Source organism: Phacochoerus africanus, chromosome 1, assembly GCF_016906955.1.
Source record: "Phacochoerus africanus isolate WHEZ1 chromosome 1, ROS_Pafr_v1, whole genome shotgun sequence".
NCBI classification, from domain to species: Eukaryota; Metazoa; Chordata; class Mammalia; order Artiodactyla; family Suidae; genus Phacochoerus; species Phacochoerus africanus.
This window is the reverse complement of record NC_062544.1, coordinates 266255790-266278486: the sequence shown is the minus strand read 5'-3', so window position 1 is coordinate 266278486 and position 22697 is coordinate 266255790.

The window sequence follows — 22697 nt, the reverse complement described above, 5'->3', positions numbered from 1 at the left end:
TGCGGAAATCAATCAGCATCATACACCACATTAACAAAAGAAAAGGTCAAAAATCATATGATCATCTCAATAGACGCAGAAAAAGCATTTGACAAAGTCCAACATCCATTCATGATCAAGACCCTCGCCAAACTGGGTATAGAGGGAACATTCCTGAATAGAATCAAAGCCATTTATGAGAAACCCGCAGCAAATATAATCCTCAATGGGGAAAAACTGAAAGCCTTCTCACTCAAATCTGGAACGAGACAGGGATGCCCACTCTCACCACTGCTCTTCAACATAGTTTTGGAAGTCCTGGCCACAGCAATTAGACAAACCAAAGAAATAAAAGGCATCCATATAGGAAGAGGAGAGATAAAACTGTCACTCTATGCAGATGACATGATACAATACATAGAAAACCCTAAGGACTCAACCCCAAAACTCCTTGAACTGATTCATAAATTCAGCAAGGTAGCAGGATATAAGAGTAACATTCAGAAGTCAGTTGCATTTCTCTATACCAGCAATGAAACATTAGAAAAGGAATACAAAAACATGATACCTTTTAAAATTGCACCTCACAAAATCAAATACCTCGGAATACACCTGACCAAGGAGGTAAAGGACCTATATGCCGAGAACTATAAAACTTTAATCAAAGAAATCAAAGAAGATGTAAAGAAATGGAAAGATAGTCCATGTTCCTGGATTGGGAAAATCAATATTGTAAAAATGGCCATACTACCCAAAGCAATCTACAGATTCAATGCAATCCCAATCAGATTGCCCATGACATTTTTCACAGAACTAGAACAAACAATCCAAACATGTATATGGAACCACAAAAGACCCAGAATCGCCAAAGCAATCCTGAGAAACAAAAACCAAGCAGGAGGCATCACTCTCCCAGACTTCAAGAAATACTACAAAGCCACAGTCATCAAAACAGTGTGGTACTGGTATCAAAACAGACAGACAGACCAATGGAACTGAATAGAGAATCCGGAAATAAACCCGGACACCTAGGGTCAATTAATCTTTGACAAGGGAGGCAAGAACATCAAATGGGAAAAAGAAAGTCTATTCAGCAAGCATTGCTGGGAAACCTGGACAGCTGCATGCAAAGCAATGAAACTAGAACACACCCTCGCACCATGCACAAAAATAAACTCCAAATGGCTGAAAGACTTAAATATACGACAGGACACCATCCAACTCCTAGAAGAAAACATAGGCAAAACACTCTCTGACATCAACATCATGAAGATTTTCTCAGGTCAGTCTCCCAAAGCAATGGAAATTAGAGCAAAAATAAACCCATGGGACCTCATCAAACTGAAAATCTTTGGCACAGCAAAGGAAACCCAAAAGAAAACCAAAAGACAACTTTCAGAATGGGAGAAAATAGTTTCAAATGATGCAACTGACAAGGGCTTAATCTCTAGAATATATAAACAACTTATACAACCCAACAGCAAAAAAGCCAATCAATCAATGGAAAAATGGGCAAAAGACCTGAATAGACATTTCTCCAAAGAAGATATACAGATGGCCAACAAACACATGAAAAAATGTTCAACATCGCTGGTTATAAGAGAAATGCAAATCAAAACTACCATGAGATATCACCTCACACCAGTCAGAATGGCCATCATTAATAAACCCACAAATAACAAGGGCTGGAGGGGTTGTGGAGAAAAGGGAACCCTCCTGCACTGCTGGTGGGAATGTCAACTGGTACAGCCACTATGGGGAACAGTTTGGAGATACCTTAGAAATCTATACATAGACCTTCCATATGACCCCACAATCCCACTCTTGGGCATCTATCCGGACAAAACTCTACTTAAAAGAGACACGTGCACCCACATGTTCATTGCAGCACTATTCACAATAGCCAGGACATGGAAACAACCCAAATGTCCATCGACAGAGGATTGGATTCAGAAGAGGTGGTATATATACACAATGGAGCACTACTCAGCCATAAAAAAGAGTGACATCATGCCATTTGCAACAACATGGATGGAACCAGAGAATCTCATACTGAGTGAAATTAGCCAGAAAGACAAAGACAGATACCATATGCTACCACTTATAACTGGAATCTAATATCCAGCACAAATGAACATCTCCTCAGAAAAGAATGTCATGGACTTGGAGAAGAGACTTGTGGCTGCCTGATGGGAGGGGGAGGGAGTGGGAGGGATCGGGAGCTTGGGCTTATCAGACACAACTTAGAATAGATTGACAAGGAGATCCTGCTGAATAGCATTGAGAACTTTGTCTAGATACTCATGTTGCAACAGAAGAAAGGCTGGGGAAAAAAATGTAATTGTAATGTATACATGTAAGGATAACCTGACCCCCTTGCTGTACAAAGGGAAAATTAAAAAATTATAAAAAAAAAACAAAAGGAAGCCCAAAGTCTGATCAGTCATAATAGCCAAATCCAAATTTCAGACTTCTGTATTGGAATCATTTCTCCTATAACTTTCCTTTACCAATTATTAATATGATTTTGTGACATGTTTTAATTGGATATAACTACAAAGTTACTTATTAAAAATATAGCATACATAGATGATGAGGTAGAAGGAAGGATATAAAAGAAACACAGTTTTTTTGAAAAAGAATTTATGACATCATTAATATCTGAAATATCTCCATTGATTACACAAAATCTCTTAATCAGCTTTCTACTAACAACTGCTTTTGAGCCAATTAAGGTATTGTTTGCAACTATGGACTGGGTATAATTGCACTTGTACTATGAATGTTATCTCATAAGATTACAGAACTTTTTTTTGGTTTTGTAATTTTAGCGTAATTTTTGTAAATATATAATTTAACCCTACTGTATTAAATTGACCTTTTTAAATGAAAATTTAATTAGGGGCTTAAAGCCAGACGTCTGAAGCAACTTATGGAAACATATAAAAATAAATATTTAAATGAGAAAAATCCAAACATCCTGAAAACAGCAAAAGTTATTAAAGAAACAATATTGAGAATGAAGACATATGCAATAAACATTGTATCAATGAACAAAGTATCACCACCCCCAAATACAACTAATGAGGTATCATTAAGCAACCACAACCTTTAATTAAAACTGCATGGTGCATACTTAGATGATTATTTCACATGATTTTTGTTGTTGAAGAACCTGAATAAACAGAACTTGGTATTTTTTAGGAAGGAAAGAACTAACTATTATTGCCTGAATAAAACTCTATTCTGCAAGGATTTTTTAAAATGCAAAATTGGAAGGGAAATTACCTGGATAGTTTGCTTTTATAAGAGGAACATCTTAGCTAGAAATGATGTGATTAAAGTAAAAACAAATATGTAAATTTTAAATTACTGTTTTTCTTTTTTAAAGATCTGCTTCAATAGTCACCTTGAAATTATTAAAAACCACAAAATATATTGTTAGCAGTAAGATTTTATAGCTGCTCTTCTAACTTTGGAACAATTGCTCTAACTCTTAATTTGCTTAGATGTTTTAAAATCATGAATGGACACTGAATTCTGTCAAATGATTTTTCTACATCTATGAAAGAACACCTTGCTTATAAAACTAACACATATATTTCATTTAGTAACATGGGTTGCAAGGTAATAATCTTGCCCTTAGATCCTAAAAGTGTCTTTCCAGCTTTAGATTTAATTATTAAGCTTCTTCATATAAAATGATGCTATGAAATCCTGTCCAAATAAATCTCTGTAATTTCTTAAATTTTTCCAATGACCAAAGGAATGGAATAAGAAAGAGATAGAAAATTTAGTTTATCTCAGCACATTTTCCCTACATTTTTAACTTTTTTTTAATTTAGACTATTTTTAGACTTAGAGTTACAAAGATAGTACAGAGAGATACTATGTACCCCTTATCTAGTTTCTTCCTTTGCTAACATCCAATGTACATGATTCATTTGTCAAACTCCCTATTCATTTGCAAAACTCAGTTCTAGGAGTTTAGTCTAAGAAACTCAAATGTTGTTACTATATGTTTTAATGTTAAGATAATATGTCTATTAATATCAAGCACTTCATTCCTCCTCTCTTTCTTATATAACTTCTGAGAATCCACCTCAGTGGTGCCAACTTGATATATCTGTGCTGTTGATGTGTGGTACGCTCTGTCAAGAGTCACTGTCAGCCATGTGTTGGGCAATGAAAGGGCTATACTTGCTCCTGAGATCTCATATAATTTCTCAATGTCTTACCATTTCCTTTTCTGAGGATGCTATCTCTTGCTTTCTAGATACCCCTGAACTTGGTACACAACATCTTCCAAATCTATCAGTGCATTTTGCACATGACTTAATCTCAAGAATTCTTGCCTACCTTTCAGCAGACTACCATAAGAGAGGTAGACTACAATTTATGATTTTTAAATATGGTTTCCTAGCAATAAAAATGGTAAATATCACAATGGTTTAATTATTCTTATGGGAAATATCTTCACTGATAATTTATAAACAGTTGCAAATGAACATGTTTTCTGCATCATCACATAAATAGCCAATTTAAAAACCTGTGGTACTGTGCTTCATTACAGCTGGGTGACCCTATGGTGGTCAGATTTATGTGATGGTTCCAGATCCCAAAACTGAATACCCAAAAAGCACCATGTGGAAGCCTTATGATATAACCTCAGGAATCACACAGAGTCATAATCTATTGGTGGGAACACTCACAAAAATTCTCAGATTGAAGAGGTTTGGAATCAGAATAAGTTCTTCTAATAAGAACCTGCCTCTTAATTCTTCGCAGATACATTACGAACATGTTTCAAAACTCCTCCCAATAAGGTAGATATGTAATTACAAATTGTTTGAAATGCTACTTCAAAAAGTAATACCTTCTTTCCTTCTAAAACAAAAAACACAAAGTTTGCATGAAATTATTGAAAAGTCAATTTTCATATATATACACCCCCTGAACATTCACTACTGAATTAACTGAATTTATAACCCTACTAATGTAGTGATGTATAGTTCGTAACAACTATAACATCTCTTCTTGTACATCATTTCTTTTAGCCTTTCTTTGTTTTTGTACATTTGTTCTGCAGCAAAGGCAAATTTCTGTTCAAAGACATTTAAATTGAAATTATATGTTTTTAATCACATCAATCTAAATATATGTGTTTCTATACATAAAGTCATTTAAAACCTATCTCATAACTTTATCTTGGAGATATCCTATATCTCATAACTCTATCTTGGAGATACCGTATATACACACACACACACACACACGCACACACTATATATATAGTATATATGTATGTATACATACTATTTAAACAGTAACTATTTCTTTTGAGAGCAAAATCATGAAAACAGATCTATAATGTAGCAGGTGGTTAGCTGACTAAGACCTATGGAGACTGTGATGTAGAACGATATTTTCTTCCACAAATCCCAAGGAACAGGTTACCTTGACAACGGATAATTTAAAACAGCATAGTAGCCACCTTAAAATGCTCTTTAACTTTTATAAATGTGGTATTGTTTGGGAAATGCAAGTACTGCATAGATACTATTTTAGGAGACTGGAAAACTTTTTCCTTGTTCTTTTCCTTATTAATTTCAATCAATAACATTTCTAGTTTGTCAAAAATATGTAATTATGTACTGAAAATGTTCGCAGTGGTTAATAATACTCATTTAAGCCTATGCAGCATGGTGATTTCTCCAGAGTACTTTTGCACACAGCAGTTAGTGATTTTTCTGTATTATTGGCAGATGTACATACATAATTATGTTCACTTAGCAGATGAACCTATCAGAGAGGTTAGGTGACTTTGCCAGGATTGCCCTGTGAGAAAGTGGGTAAGCTGGAACAAAATAGGTCACAGTATTTTCTCCATTTACACCTGTAAAAATAATGTGAGGTGTCTGACTAAATAAAATGCAAAATAGGAAAGATACAAATGAAAAGAAGACATGAAAAAGACACATGGCACACAAAAGACCATCATCTGGTTACTGAATCCAACAACCTTGTAAATGACACTTTTCCTTCACTTGTACTGAAAAATTCCCAACTCTCCTGACTTGCAGACTCTGCCCTTTTGCACATCCAATTTCTGGCAAAAGCCCTTTATGCTATCTGCTACTTCTCCTCTTTCAAAATTTTCTAAATTCTTCTTATTCTTTAAAACTCACCTTATATGTCACTGGAAGCTCATAATCGGCCTTCTCAATTCGGTATCATGGCCCTTCTCCTGTGTTTTATGGTCACTTAAACATATCTCGATTTTGCCGCCAAGCAAGGATCACATTATTGGGGATCTTGCTTGATGGGGCCTTTTCCTAATTTACTAACAATTTGACAGAAAGCTCTACCTTTAAAGAATACTTTTTAATAGATTTCTGTGTCTTACCAACTACATTAGCCCATAGTTTATTCAGAATGACAGAGTGATTGGAAATTAAAAAGAAACCTATATGTATTGATGTCTTTATTTGGATACTATCTTTGTAAATAACTTGAAAGTTAAGTTACATAATACTCATTTGGCTTATTTGTTTTCCCCTGAAGTCCCTATACTAACCAAGGATTAGACAATTCTGTAGAATAAAGTATAGAATATCACTGAATACCCTGTGAGCATTTTAAAATTATCCATTTCGAATTCCATTTATTTTTCTCTTTATTGTTATAGAAAATCAGGATGTCTAAAATGTATGTTCTCAGATGTATTAAAAACTAAAAATGGGACAGCTGATTATACTTGAATTTCAGATAAACAGCAATTTATATACTCTATGTTTGATTACACATAATTTATGTTAGAATGTATATGTTATTTTTCACTATTTTAAAGTGTTTTTCTTGTTGCGTAGTTTTCCATTTTTACTTAATATGACAACATGACTTTTAAATGGGTTATTTAGGAGTTCCCGTCGTGGCGCAGTGGTTAACGAACCCGACTAGGAACCATGAGGTTGCGGGTTCTGTCCCTGCCCTTGCTCAGTCGGTTAATGATCCGGGCAACGCCATGAGCTGTGGTGTAGGTTGCAGACGCGGCTTGGATCCCGCGTTGCTGTGGCTCTGGCGCGTAGGCCGGTGGCTCCGATTCGACCCCTAGCCTGGGAACCTCCATATGCCAAGGGAGCGGCCCAAAGAAATAGCAAAAAGACAAAAAAAAAAGGGTTATTTATACTATTTACAATATATTAGTTATTGATATGATTGGGTTTAAGTCTATCATCCTTTTTATTTTTTATTTTTGTATTAGTCCTATCTGGCCTTTATTCCCATTTTCTCTATTTTTTTTCCTTCTTTGAAGCAATTGAATATTTTTTTTAAATCAGTTTTTTCCTCTCCTTATTACCTGTAACTCTTTATTTTGCTATTTCAGTGATTGTTTAAGGGTTTGCAGGATACATCTAAACTTCTCACAGTCTACTTTTAATTGGTATTCTATGACTTCACATTTAAGTACTTCACTTTTTCCCCCTTACACCTCATGCTATCATTGTCTTATATTTTACTTACGGATATTTTTTTATCTTTATTTAAATAGCTTATTATTTTGAAAACATTTTTGTAGGAAAATATCATATATATAATTATGTGCATATATGTCATATATTTATCATTTCCAGTGTTCTACATACCTTAGTATAGACCTATATTTCCATAAGTAAAAAGCTCTGTTTTTCCCCTGCTTATCCTTTGAGATACCTCATAGGTAGCCAATTAGATATGTAATAAAAAGGGGCTATGACTGAAATTGTTGATTTAGGAGCAATAGAGCTGGTGTTTATTCTGTATAATCAGAATAGAACACATGATTTCAGAAGATCTTTGAACTACTATAAAAAAAATAAGGAATGTTAAGAACCAGGCATTTATATGGCTTAGGAAATAGATGTTATAACTGTGATCATTAGCTTCATATGTAATAATAAACCAGCCTTTATATCCAATATTTTCTATAAAGATAAAGAGAAAAAGACAAATGGAATTCCAAATGGTTCCTCATATGCTAAATGTAAAGATAGATATAGAGTTGCTATAAATGATAACTGATGCTGGAAGTAATTCATTCGCCTCAGAAAACTTAAAGATGAGTTTATACTTTGAATTATATTTTGGCATAAATTTAAGACAAAGAAATTAACTGTAATAAACAATATTTTGTGGTTTTCTGTTTTGCATTTATAAATTTATCTCCAAATTTTTTATAATGGGCATATCTACTGTATTAATGGTTATGCTAGTTATTGGAGTTTTTTGGGGGTATAAATGTACCCATTTTAAAATACAAGTGAAATAAAAGTGGGAAATTTAAACAGCATTAACTAACTTAAAAAAATTACTTGTTTTTTCAACTCAATAATTACGTTCTCAGTATAGGTACATATCCTAAGCATAAAGTGAATAACACAATAGAACACAGAAGAGTACACAAAGTACAATTCCAATTGCATAAAGTTCAAAACCAGGCAAAACTACTATATGTTTTTAGAGGTGAAAATAATGTTTAGCCTTAGCTGGGAAGTGAGAAACAGGTAAGGAGTGGAAGAGAACAGAAGGGAAGATTTTGAATCCTGGTAATATTCTATTTCTTAATTTGTATATTGGAAAGAAGTGCCTAATTTGTGAAAAACATCATTAATATGTAAACTTTTCTGTATATATGTTACACATTGTGATGGTTAATTTTATGTCAATTTGAACTGGATCATAAGGAGGCCCAGATATTTGAGGAACCATCATACCTGGATGTGTCTTAAGGGTGTTTCTGGGTGATATTAGTATTTGCATCAGTAGACTCATAAAGTGGCTTGACTTCTGAATGTGGGAAAGTATTACTCAGTCCAAGCTGAGGGCCTGAATAAGCAAAAGGCAGAGAAAGGAAGAAATCTTTCCTTTTTGCCTGATTGCTTGTGGTGGGTCATGGATTCTCTCTTGCCCTATCACTTCTGGTCCTTGGGCTTTCAGACCCAGGCTGGAATTTATGCCCTCAGCCTCTCTGGTCCTCAGGCCTTAGGACTTGGACTGAATTATACCACTTGGCTCTCCTGTGTTTCTAGCTTACAAATGGCAGATAGTAGGACTTTTCAGCCTCCACAATTGCATGAGTCATTTTTTGATATAACTCTCTCTCTCTCTCTCTCTCTCTATATATATATATGTATATATATGTATGTGTGTGTGTGTATATATATATATATATACATATAATTTTTTCCCTATTGATTCTGTTTCTCTGGAAAATTCTAATACATAAATAAAAGTTTAGGAGTTCCCATCATGGTGCAGTGGAAATGAATCTGACTAGGAACCATGAGGTTGTTGGTTCGATCCCTGGCCTCGCTCAGTGGGTTAAGGTTCCGGTGTTGCTGTGAGCTATGGTGTAAGTTGCAGATGCAACTCAGATCTGATGGTGCTTTGGCTGTGGTGTAGGCCAGCACCTCAGATCTGATGGTGCTGTGGCTGTGGTGTAGGCCAGCAGCTGTAGCTCCGATTGGACCCCTAGCCTGGGAACTTCCATATGCCATGGATGTGGCCCTAAAAATCCAAAAAAAGAAAAAAAAAAGTTTAAAATATCCTTAATAGAAATACTGAGAAGCATTATAAGAAGTAAAAACATCACCATGTTTTTGATAACCACCTATCTGCCAGTTACAATAGCTTCTGTCATCACCTATTTCTGTTACGTTCCTAATCCTTATCTCCTTTGACAACCTCAGAATCATTTCAAACTTGTGTTGAAAATAAAACAAAACAAGGCAAAACACTTTTTTCAAATGTTTCTACCAAAGACCTAAACCTAGAAAACACTTTTTTTCTACTCCTAATGTTAATCTGGCAATGTCTTGATAATTTCACAAGCAAAACACATGGTAAATCCATCCACTTCTACCTCCACTACTAGAATCAAAAATCAAGCCTGTTACACCTGTCAAGAGAACTATTGCAGTAAGCTCAATTTTTCCTCCTGTTTTACTTTTTTAAATTTTTTTAATGTACTAAAATCCAGTCTCCATACAATCAGAGGTATCATTTCATTATCTAAAACTCTCAGTTGGCTTCACATTGTACATGGACTAAAATGTACACTGATATTAAAAACTACATGCTCTGCCATATACTACCACTGTGACAGAATCTTGAAAACTGCCAATCTAATTTCTGCTTTAGTGTCTTAGTTATATATATATATATATATATTCCTGGAATGCATAGCTACACAACCTCAATATAATCTTATCCTTAAGATATCCATGGGATTTTAATACTTAAATTACCCACCATGTCTCTATCACATGTCTCTAATATTTAATTTAAATATTAAAATCCCATGGATATCTTAAGGATAAGAATATATTAATTCTCATTACTCTTAAGAATTAAGAGTAATATTAATTCTTATTACTCTTAAGACTTATTCATTTGTTGTATAAGTCCTAAAAGAGCTGTGACTTGTCTGTCTCATTTATTATTACAGGTGAAATATTCAAAAAAAGATACATGGAATGTTAAAGGTATTCAATGGGAGAAAATGAATAAAGAAAACTTGTAAATATGTCTATTATTCAACGCACTTAATTTTTACTTTTGTTATTGGACATACACATATGTATATATCACTTTATATTACATATAATATGAATATTATTTTCTTTTTATATTAACTACAAAAAATGTTTATAAACCATAACATTCTCTCTCCAGTTTTATTAGCTTTTAAATATAAAGAAAATTTATTACTTTTAAATGACTTGTCCAATTATAAAATTAAAAGGAAAAAAGTAAAATTAAAATTAAAAATGTGACACTTTGATCTTTATTATAGCATCTAGTATTGTCAACTTGATTAAAGAATAATTACCAGCTCAGAGAGTTAAAAAAATAAAAAGAGGAGTTTGATGAGATTCCTTCTAATTAGTTTTCAGAATAAAATCATCTTTTGCTACTGCATGTTTAGCCTTGGCTGGGAAATGGGAAAGTCATCCACTTTTGTCATGATCTATAACTGCCTTATAAGTAAATTTTAAGTAAAAGCTATAAGTAGATTTTCTACCAAAATAGGTTTTAAGTTGTTTTTAACATTTTGCATATACCAGGACAGAAATAAATTAGAATTACTTAGTGGAGCCATTATACCTTCTCTCAAACTGCCAGTTAGATGAAAAACATTAAAAAGTTTATATAGCAAACAGATTTTATTTTGTTTCATTAATTGATACATCTTGCATAGATAAAAGCATATACCATGTACTTATACCCTTAGGAGTAAAAGATTATTAAAATTTTAATTTTGCTTAATCACTGATCTTGAATAGATAAATAAATGCAAAATATTTTCTAATTGTCAATAACTATAAAATTAACATTTTTATAACTATATATTACAATATTTATATATATTTAGAGATTTTTAAAAGTTCGAAAATGGAGAATGAATCATGGCACTACCTAAATAGTTTTCATATTAATAACTGTAATGGTTTAATTATGAAAAAACTCCATATTTTCTTACTGTATGATTTTAATTAAGTATTATTAAATATTTAAAATATTAAGTATCCTTCATGTTAGTTAAGAAATACTCTTCAATATCCTTTTTCCTTTCTTCTTGGTTTTATAAATTATTCTCTTAAGATTATTAATTATCAGTTAATACTCAGTGTGTTAAAAATAAAAAATTAGTGTAGTTATTCAAATGCCAGTGATGTTAGTTAAGTATAGTTAGTAAGTTGTTCTGCGGTTAATCATTTTGATGCTTAGTATTGTGAGGGAGATCTTCCTAATCCCTTTATGCAGTAAGATATAATGTTTAAAATATTTAAATGTTTTTAATAGAAAATTTTATATTTTATTACTAAAAGGTAGGCAAGTATTTATTATATGATTAATTTTTGTTGTGGCACTTTATTATAATTAATATCAATATTGAATAAAATTATACCAGCCACACAGCTTTTTTTTTTTTTTGATTCACATCCAACTTAATTTCAGGCAACAAGTCTTACTGATAATCTGGCTCAATACCACTTATTCCAGCACTGAATTCATCTTCAGATGTGGAAGGCGTTTTTAAGCACTCTGAAGCTTTGGTCTTTCATAGGGTACTTGGGAAATTTTCAGAGAATTGTAATATGGTGGTAACATCAAAGTGGTTAACATTTAATTTTTCCATAAGTCTTGAGGAATGGGTGTTAAAATCTATTTTAGTAAAGCAGATAATGCAATGAACAGCCACTGTCTGACTCTTTTACTGAGAGTCGCAATCATCACAATTAATAAACTAGTCAGGGAGAACAAATATAGAATAATATCCTGTAACTACTATCTGTAATAGAGACCACACATTTCAAAATGATTTTTATATGTGTCAAAGATTTCTGTTTAATAAAATTTAAGTTTTCCTTAAAACTTAAATGACTTAAATCAAATAGTAAAAATGACAGTAGGGTTCCTCAGAGTCATACAAAGACAGTGAACTTGAATTCTATTCTCCAGACTCATACTCCCCTTCTATTTTATACCCAATGGAGTGAATATTGGGGTAGTGAAAAGATCCCTGTTCATCTTTAGTGGCTTTGTTCATAATTGCATTTTATATCACATATTCCAGTGTCTAGTTGAGAGTAAGCATTTATAAAACAAAGGAAAAACTGAATTAATGAATGATTCATTGAACACTTATATTAGAAAGTATTATTTTATCTTTGTTCTGAAATGAAAAATCACTTGAATTTGCCTGAGCATTTTCCTGTTAATTTGATGAGCCGGCAGGATATGCATACTATATATGCAAATTCACAAATTGGTACAAGTTAGAAAATATAGGCCAGTCACTTAGGTAATCTTATTAGCGTGTCCTTGAATTGACAGCTCTTCCAGGCATTTTTGCAAATACAGAACTATCAAGTATTCTCAAATATTTAACAGTTTAATTAAGTACATCTAAGCATGTCTCTTACTGATTCCTCATGTGGTATAATGACAAATGCCATTTATTTTATTTTGATATTTACAAAGCATTGTTTTACTAAATTTGTAATTGTAATTAAAAACCCTTATTTGGGAGATTTCTCTTATGGTGCAGTGGGTTAAGAATCCTGTGTTGTCACTGCAATGGCTTCAGTTGCTCCTGTGGCGTGTGCTTCATCTCTGGCCTAGGAACTTCCTCATGCTGCAGGCACAGCCAAAAAAGCCGAAACAAACCAAACAAACAAATTGTAAAAACCCTTATTTGGATGAAGTTGTCCAGTTATAAAATAAATAATTCCTGGGGATGTAAAATATAGGATGAAAAAAAAAATGAGTAATTGCAAAAAAGTACTTAGGGAGACAGAACACAAATGATAAGAGGAGTGAACCATAGCGCAAGGTGAATATTGAGCTATATAGCCAAAATAATTTTAAAAATATTTAGTTAAATTTCAGAAATGATCAAGACATTTTATAGTTCAGATGTTGAGCCACATGGAAGACTAAACGGTGAAAAAGTATAGATGGAGTCACAGATCACTAAACCCCAGAGTTTAGAGTGACAATTGCCGTAAACGAAGACTAAAGTGGTATGAGTATTCAAAAGTGAGTTTATTTATGGTTAGAAAATCAACGAACACTAATAAAATAGAGTTGTCTGAGATGATTCTTGAAAGATTATTATGTGGTTTTAATGGATGGAGGCTTCTGGATGATGTGGTGGCAGAAGCAAATGCATGCTTTCATGGAGCATTATTAGCTGACCTCAGGTGGTTTAAGCTAACTGGAGCTTAATACCTGGAAGAGTATAACAGGAACAAAGACAGGTCAGGCTTATGGAAATAAAGCACAGATTGCCTTGAAGAATATCATTAAGTCACACATTTTTCAATCCAAAGGAGATATGAAAGAAGGAATTTTATTTTCATCTGGAAATACCTTTGCCTTAAGTTCTCTGTGGAGGGTTGCACATCTGAAGCTGAATTATATGGTAAATTCTCTTGTTCTCCACAATCTTATAGAGTTAAATTTTAACAGTTTATAATGAAATCAAAATAAATTTTAGTATTACTTTTTGAGGAACTTGACAAGTTCATATATTAAATCGGTTGCTAAAACTGCTTAGCAATGCTCTTCTCACCTTTAATTAATTCACTCCTGACTGCTCTATAATAACTCTTGGACTTCCTCTAGTCTACCCCAAATAGTCTCTCACTTCTTTCTCCCTTTCATTTGGCTGGTAACTATACTGTCTACCTAACTGTGTGGTTTTGATCTGACAGGACAATTTTTTCAAATTTTCTTTAATTTTTTTCTTAGTTATCACCAAAAATTTTCTTCCACATTTAAAGTGGGATTATTTCATCTCCACTCCCCAAGGACCTCTCCCTTCCTACTGTCTATTAGGAGGTCCTCCTTAGCCCTTTTTCAGCTTGCATGCATCTTAAGTCACTCAATTTTCATTTTATCTTTATTGGCTGAAAGAAAATGCTAATTCAACAATTTCATTGGTATAAATACTTTCATTTAAACTGTATTTTGTTCTCTTTCTCTCCAGTTGGTATTTCTCTTCAACTATTTCATGAAAATTTTAGTCTCAACTAGTACTTTCTCAAGAAACTATGTTGAAAATAACCAGTGTTCTTGGAATTGCTCACCTAATAATCATTTCTTAGGACACTACACTTCACCTTTTCTCCACTCTAGGAGAACAATTTCAAACCATAACTTCCCCAGATAGTTTTGACAATATGAGTCTTTTCCTGATAACTGTGACAATCTAAAATGATGTGGTGACATGTAACCTGAGAGAGCTGACTGTGCAGATCTAGACAAATACTTTAGAAATAACTTCTTTCTCTTTCTAGAGGTCCAATCCTTTGCTTTCTTACTGCTACCATTCAACAGATTATCAGACCAATTACACATCACATAGGTAGAACTGGGTGTAAACTTCTGTTTCATCATGTATTAACTGGATAAACTCTCTTTTTCCTCTGACCAACATTAACTCATAGACTTGAGAGGTTAAAGTCAGATAGTACTGGTAATGTGAATAGATTTGTGACTTTCATAAATTCATCTCCCAACACTTCTATTTTTTACTGAATCTCTAACTTTATTTACATAATCTACTTACATAACTCTACCATTAACAATGACAAACATCCTGAAAATCCTCCTTGGGATCTCTGGTATCACCTCTCATTTTGCTCAAGAAATTTGGCTACTTAATCAGCTGATACCTTTTCTTATCATATTTTCAATTAACTTCCTGGTTGGATTGAAAAATCTGTAAAGCTATGGTTACTCTATTTTTATGCATCTTTAATTTAACTAATCAAACTATTGATTAAAAACTGTACCTCATCATATATCTGAGCACAGTTTCAAAGGGTTTTTGCTTTAAAATAAGGCAAAATAATTACTTTATAAAGTACCAAACAATCTGAACTACATTATTCAATATCTACTCATATCCTGACCCAAGGGATTGTGAAACATAGTCAAATATTTGACACTATTGTATTAATGAAAAGAAAAAATAAACTCAGTCTTCAATTTCCAGGGTCGGTATTAAGGTATCTAATCAGCCATAAGACAGAGTCAGATAACAAGTTCTATCTGAATAACTGGAGAAAGCTTCCTGGGAGTAAACTCATTGAGATATCCTTGTAAATAAGCAGTATGTTTTTATTCTGCTGATTCATCTTCCAAAGTTGTAAAAATCATTTTTGTTAGAGTAAATAAAGCAACATATTTTGCCTTCTACAATAAAAGGATTTTCTCCAGGTGCAGCAAATCAGTGATTTTTAGACTTCTTGCCTTATAAATACTAATTTTGAAGTACCTGTATTTTGATCAAGTTATTTTTCATTTTTCACTCTATTCAGTTTATTTGCTTATAAAAGAGTGAGTTAAGTCGCCATGAGATCTATTGCTCCGAATGAACAAAAGGACTTTCAAAGTTTAATTTAATGTAATATTAGGAGTCAAATGAGAAGGAATAACAGGATGAATGCAGAAATTATAAATGGACTTTGTAGTTCAGTACAGGGACTAAGCTGTAGATTTAGAGAATGTTATATCTGAAAGATGCTCACCATATCACCTGGTTTTCCATGGCCTTTCCACATCAGACAAAACAAAGTAATATTGCCAACCCAGTAAATTGAGAGTATAGTTTATTTTGATTTTGATATTAAATAGTTTAAAGAAATGGTGTTTTTAAATACATGGTGAGATGCCTTTTCAAGAGGTTGATTTTTCATCTATTCACATTCTTCCTTGAGCAAAATGAGTAGTTTTAGAGCATTGTATAAGCTTGATTATTTTAAATCAGTAAAGACATATACTTTCTCTTCAAGTGGCTCTCTTAGAAAAGAATGATTACCCAATGCTGGCCAAGTAAATATGAGGGGGAGTCTGCTATTGTGGGATTTGAGGAAATTTTCCTTGCTGTTGAAAAGGTCTGGTCTTTATTATTGTTGTTGTTTTTGATTTTGGAAATGTGTGTACGAAGATATATTCGTTACTCCTGCAAACATCTTGTAACATTGAGGAAAACTGAACAACATAATGAGGATGACAGAAAAGAAATATGCCTCATTATGCTGTTTGGTTTTCCTCAATGTTACAAGATATATGCAGGAGTAACAAATATATCTTCATACACAAATTTCTGAAACTTGGTCTTTGATGGTTGGTAGCCCTGAGCTGCCCAACTAACCAAACCTGGGATTTATTATTTCAGAACTTGATTTACAGTGAGGTAAAAAATGCTTCTTTCTCTGAAAGCCATTTCGGTAGTGTTTTCTGTTGTAAACAAAATTGTCTCATTTGACCCTACTTACTAAAACCTGAAAAGGAAAGTAAATGTAGCACCCTCCATTGATCTCAGAATTCAAGGAGAAAGCCACTAGAACATGAGGAGAAGCCAGAGTAACTATATTACCTAAAAAGGAGGAAACACTGAACAATTTCATAAACTTACCTCAATAAAGAGGAATACATTTATTTTTTCTTTGTCATTTTGCTGATGATAAAGATTCCAGAGAGGGAAAATTTGATTACACTCCCTTCTATTATATGTTTATCTTTTGATTGTAGAAATAAAAATCATCTAATCAAAAAATTTTATCTAAAAGAAAAGTAATAATTTATTTAATAAAGGAAAATATTATTAAAGATGATAGAATAGAGAATATGCAACAAAAATTAGCAGATTTCCATTATAAGTTCTTTCAATGTATGAAAAACCATATTAAGCACTAGAATTGTACCAAAGAATCAAGATTCTAGACCCTACCCTCACAGAACTTAGGAAGCTCCACAAATTGCAGTAAGTTCCACAAAAACATGAATAGAGTACAGAGGTAGACAGTAATGATGGTTCTTGAGTGATCACAATTTAAAAGGAAATTTCTCTGACAAGGCAGTATATGTATATAACCATAAAAGATAACAAATCTAAATTGTGAAGACTTGTGTCAGGTACACCAGGAAAAGGAAAAGGCACAGGTAAAAACTCTGAAACAGGGAAAGTTCTTAGCCTGTTTTAGAAAATGAAAGGAAGTTATTGGGTGAGCTGTTGGGTGTAAATGTGTGAGAGCACGGGAGAGGAGAACAACATATGTTTTGAAAACTGTAGAGGTTCTGGCTCAAACACAGCTTCTAGATCACAGTAATGAGGTTAGATTTCATTTGAAGTCAATGGAAAGCTTTCACAGGATTTTATTCAGCACAATGGCAATGACTCAGTTAAGTTATTAAGGATATCTGTGGATGACAGAACAGGTATAAGGGGGTAAGGAATGAAATCAGAATATATGTAAAGATGCTATTTGACGCTCTAACTGGAGCAGGATGCCATTTTTGGAGGCCTACAAAGGACATGTTTGGAGGCTGGATTAAGAACTAAGTTTGAGAATACTAAATTTGAGGTGGTATTAGATACCTTATGTAAATATGTGCATATTCAGTACTTATGATTTAAAGGTACATGAATCTATTATTAGAGGAAGAAAGGAAATGGCTCAGGAGGAATCTCAATATATTCTAATATTCAGATGTATCAGGAAATGTTAACATGAGAATATTAATTAACAGATAGTTCACAGAAAATCTAAAAAAACGGTATCATGAGAGTAAAGAAAATAAAATGATACAAGAAATAGATGTAGTACAATCTTATTCCTGGCATTCAGTTGAATTTTGCTGCCTTTCACCAAATTCTAGAAGATGGCTGAAAAAAGGAGACTATTGACTCTTCCTTTAAATGGCATGGAGATTTTTAACATGCTATGGCTATAGCACTTGGCTGGGCAATTTTCTTTTGGAAATTTTCAACAATGTTTTTTTGGTCAGTTTCTGTGCTGTAATGATCTAGTCCGAAAGACTGAATCATATCCAGTCTTCCAGCAAAATATTCAATAAGAACCAACTAGAATTAAATATTAGACATTTATTAAGTACTGAATTAATCTGTGTGTAATTGTACAAATAGAAACAATAGCAGGGCATAGGGTGGGCTTTAAGGTCAAACTGGTTCCAGGGATAGTCTAATTTAAAGGACAATGCTAACACATTCCCCCAACATTCACTTAAGCCATCTACTTCTTCACCAAATGTATTTTTTCTCTTTCCATTCTGTTTTATCAAGCATCTCCATTCCTTTTTTTACGGACAATTTTCCCTTCTTTCTTCCTTTATCCTTATGAAGATATGAAAATTCTATTAGACTTTAGTATGAAAGGCACCAAGAGTAGATTTGAGGCATATTTTTTTCTGACATTCACATTTACATTGTTACAATTGGTAAAATAAGCCCCATTCGTAACATGATTTAGAATACTGTATCTACTTTACCTTAATAATTCTGTGTTCTTTAAAACAATATGATAGTGACAACATAAAGTTTAAAATAAGGAAAAATAGGGTTGTATTTAACATTCTTTTAAAAAGCAGAGCAAAAGTGAGTTTCTGTAATTTCTACAGCTCTGTCCAATGGTACTCAACAAAATGTTCAGTGAAAACTTTTCAACATTTTTTATTTAACCCCTCAGTCAGAAATCCACTGCACAATCATCCCCGTTTCTGTTGTTTAATTTTAAATGTGTTGAATCTCACAGCTTGTCTCATCACAATGCCAAATTAACAATTCTGAAGAAATAAGTTAGTACATGAGACCATGAATAGACATTTCTTAAAAGAGAATAATGTGGCTTGCTCTTCAAAGCATCTCATCAAAAGGCTTGTTTCAAACCAGTATGTTTTGTACAGTAAAGTGATGTTTTCCTTCTATGGTCATTTTTTTTCCTCTTCATCTTAGGAATAAGTTTATGTTCTGTTAGAGTGACCATTCTATCCCTGCATCTTTTGAAGTAGAAAACTCCCATCAGTATGTATAGGGTAGAATTTATTAACAATTTTACAAGAGCATAACCCCAGAGATGATTAGACATAATGCTTTAATCTTGTAAATAAAGTTTTGCGGGGTTTTATTTTCCCCTTAGTATTTTAGAAACCCTCCTATATTTGCAATTTATCTTTTGAATCATCCCTGTGAAGTAGCCAGAAAGATTATACAACAAAAAATGAGACCTCAACCCAGTTACTAACTAGCCGTGTGACTGGAATATAGTCACTTAAAATCCCTAGGTCTCAATTTTATGGTAAAAAATAAAATGTTTGCAGCACAGTAACTTAGAGCCTCATCCCAGATCTTTAATTTCCTCATTTTTTATAATCCTTAGCAATTTTCAATAGAGTAGTTTCATAGTCACATTTTATACACACACATAAATGTCTAAATAAGCATGCATGTATATGTATTTGCAATATGTATACATCACATATGTTATATATAAGCTTATCACAATTTCTATTTTATGAGAGTCCAGTTGAAAGTAACATTACAAACAACTCTACCAATTGAGATTTAAGATCCTTCTTTTTTCCTTGATTGTCTCCTACTAGGAAATATAGTCAAAGCACCCTATCTAAAAGTTACTTGATTGGATTTAGTTGTTGTGTTGGTTCTATTGCCAATTCAAAAGCCATGTACATGGCGATCATTTATGTATTCAATTGTATATAGTAACTTATTTTTAAGTGTTTTCATTATTTTTATTTATAGTTTTATTATATAAAATACATTTTTCTTTTACTGAGTTGCATTGCAGTGTCGTCAACTGATGGTTTGGAGGGGGGTGCTTTGCTTTCATTTAATCATGCTTTATGTTCCTATTTTTGATCAACTAATTTCTTTCCCTTCAGTAACGTGTGTACAAAGGATGCCTTGTATTTCCAGGTGGACTTCTTTTTGCCAAGAAGCTATACCCTCCCAATATTGTTGTCTCTTACCCCACACATTTTTGAGACCATTTCTTTAAAAAAAATATGGGCCCTGACTCATTAGATCACAAACTTCTTAGTTTTTCCTACTTAATGGCAGGATCTTCTGTATCTGGGGAGATTTTCCATGTATCCCATCACCAATGGCCCCTCTCTGCACTTTTTCTATGTATTCATTTATTCACTGAACGTATTTTCTGCTAAACATGCATCTAGGAATTAGGAATGCCACAGTGAATAAAGTAAGTGTAAATGTCTTCCCTTAGGGAGGTTACACTATACTTTATATATCTATATGAATGTATACATGCATAGAAAAAGTCTGTAACCAATCAACGTGATAATTGCATTCTTCCCCTGTTCCCCTCAAAAAAATGGTCAAGGGATTTTTGTTTTATTTTTTGAATATTCTAAAATCATTTCAGTTTTTGTGCTATATAACTGAAAAGACAGAACACAGATAAAATGACATTTTTATTATAATTTTAGGATAATAAAAATCATATTTTTATTAATATATGCTAGTATTCTAAGGCAGAGCTTTCATGCAGACCTAGGCATGATACTTTAATTTCACACATTAAATGTGTTCTTAGATAATCACTAAATATTTAGATAATCACTAAAAAGTTCCCATTTTATTTTGTATTACTTAGGTATGTATTTGATCTCTCATACAGAGAGAGAGAAATCAGTTATGTATCAGATATATATATATTATTTTTCAGATTATTTTCTCTTATACGTAATTACAAAATATTGAGTATACTTTCCTATGCTACAGAGTAAATCCTTGTTGGTTATCTATTATATATATAGTAGTATGTGTATGTTAATTCCAAACTCATAATTTAACCTTCCTCCCCTTCCCCTTTGGTAATATAACTTTGTTTTTTATGTCAGTGGGTGTTTCCATTTGAGATATTGTAATACTAATATTGTCAATTATACATGTACACACGTCCACTTTCTTTCAGATTCTTTTCCCACATAGATTATCACAGAATACAGGGTAAAGTTCTCTGTGCTACACATACAGCTGGTTGCATATGCCAATTCCAAACCCCCAGTCCACCCTGTCTTTTTTTTTTTCAGTTGAGATATTATTGATATATAACATTGTGTAAACTTAACATGTACAAGGTGTAGATTTAATACATATCTATATTGTAATATGATTACCACACATAGCTTTAGCCAGCACCTCTATCTTGCACATCAAACCATTATCATTTCTTTTTTTTGTGATGAGGACATCAGTATCTTAGCAATGTTGCAGTATATCATACAGTATTATTGACTGTACTTACTAAGCTTTTCATTAGATCTGCAAGATTTATTCATCTCCTAGTAGAAAGTTTATGCCCTTTAACATGTGTTTTCTAAATAATGGGGCAATGTCTGAAATGGTTTTATATGTTGTTTTTATTGATGATGCTTGGTACTTCAAGAATTATTTCAATGGAATTCCCATTCAGGCTCAGTGGAAATGAGCCCGACTAAGTATCCATGAGGATGTGATTTCCAACCATGGCCTTGTTCAATGGATTAAGGATCCAGCCTTGCCATGAGCTGTGTTGTGGGTTGCAGACATGGTTTGGATCCTGGGTTGCTGTGGCTGCAGTGTAGGCCCACGGCTACAGCTCCAATTTGACCCCTAGCCTGGGAACTTCCATATGCTTCTGATATGGCCCTAAAAAGAAAAAAAAAAAGAATTTCACATAATAATTGATGAAAGAAAGTATAGTTGAACTCAGCTATGTTAGAATTTTATCATTCTAACAATCAAGTTATCTCTGAACTTTATTTTTTTTATTTATTTATTTATTTTTAATTATTATGATTTTTTTTTCCCACTGTACAGCAAGGGGGTCAGGTTATCCTTACATGTGTACATTACAATTACATTTTTCCCCCAGCCTTTTTTCTGTTGCAACATGAGTATCTAGACAAAGTTCTCAATGCTATTCAGCAGGATCTCCTTGTAAATCTATTCTAAGTTGTGTCTGATAAGCCCAAGCTTCCGATCCCTCCCACTCCCTCCCCCTCCCATCAGGCAGCCACAAGTCTCTTCTCCAAGTCCATGATTTTCTTTTCTAAGGAGATGTTCATTTGTGCTGGATATTAGATTCCAGTTATAAGTGATATCACATGGTATTTATCTTTGTCTTTCTGGCTCATTTCACTCAGGATGAGAGTCTCTAGCTCCATCCATGTTGCTGCAAATGGCATTATGTCACTCTTTTTTATGGCTGAGTAGTATTCCATTGTGTATATATACCACCTCTTCCGAATCCAATCCTCTGTCGATGGACATTTGGGTTGTTTCCATGTCCTGGCTATTGTGAATAGTGCTGCAATGAACATGCGGGTGCACGTGTCTC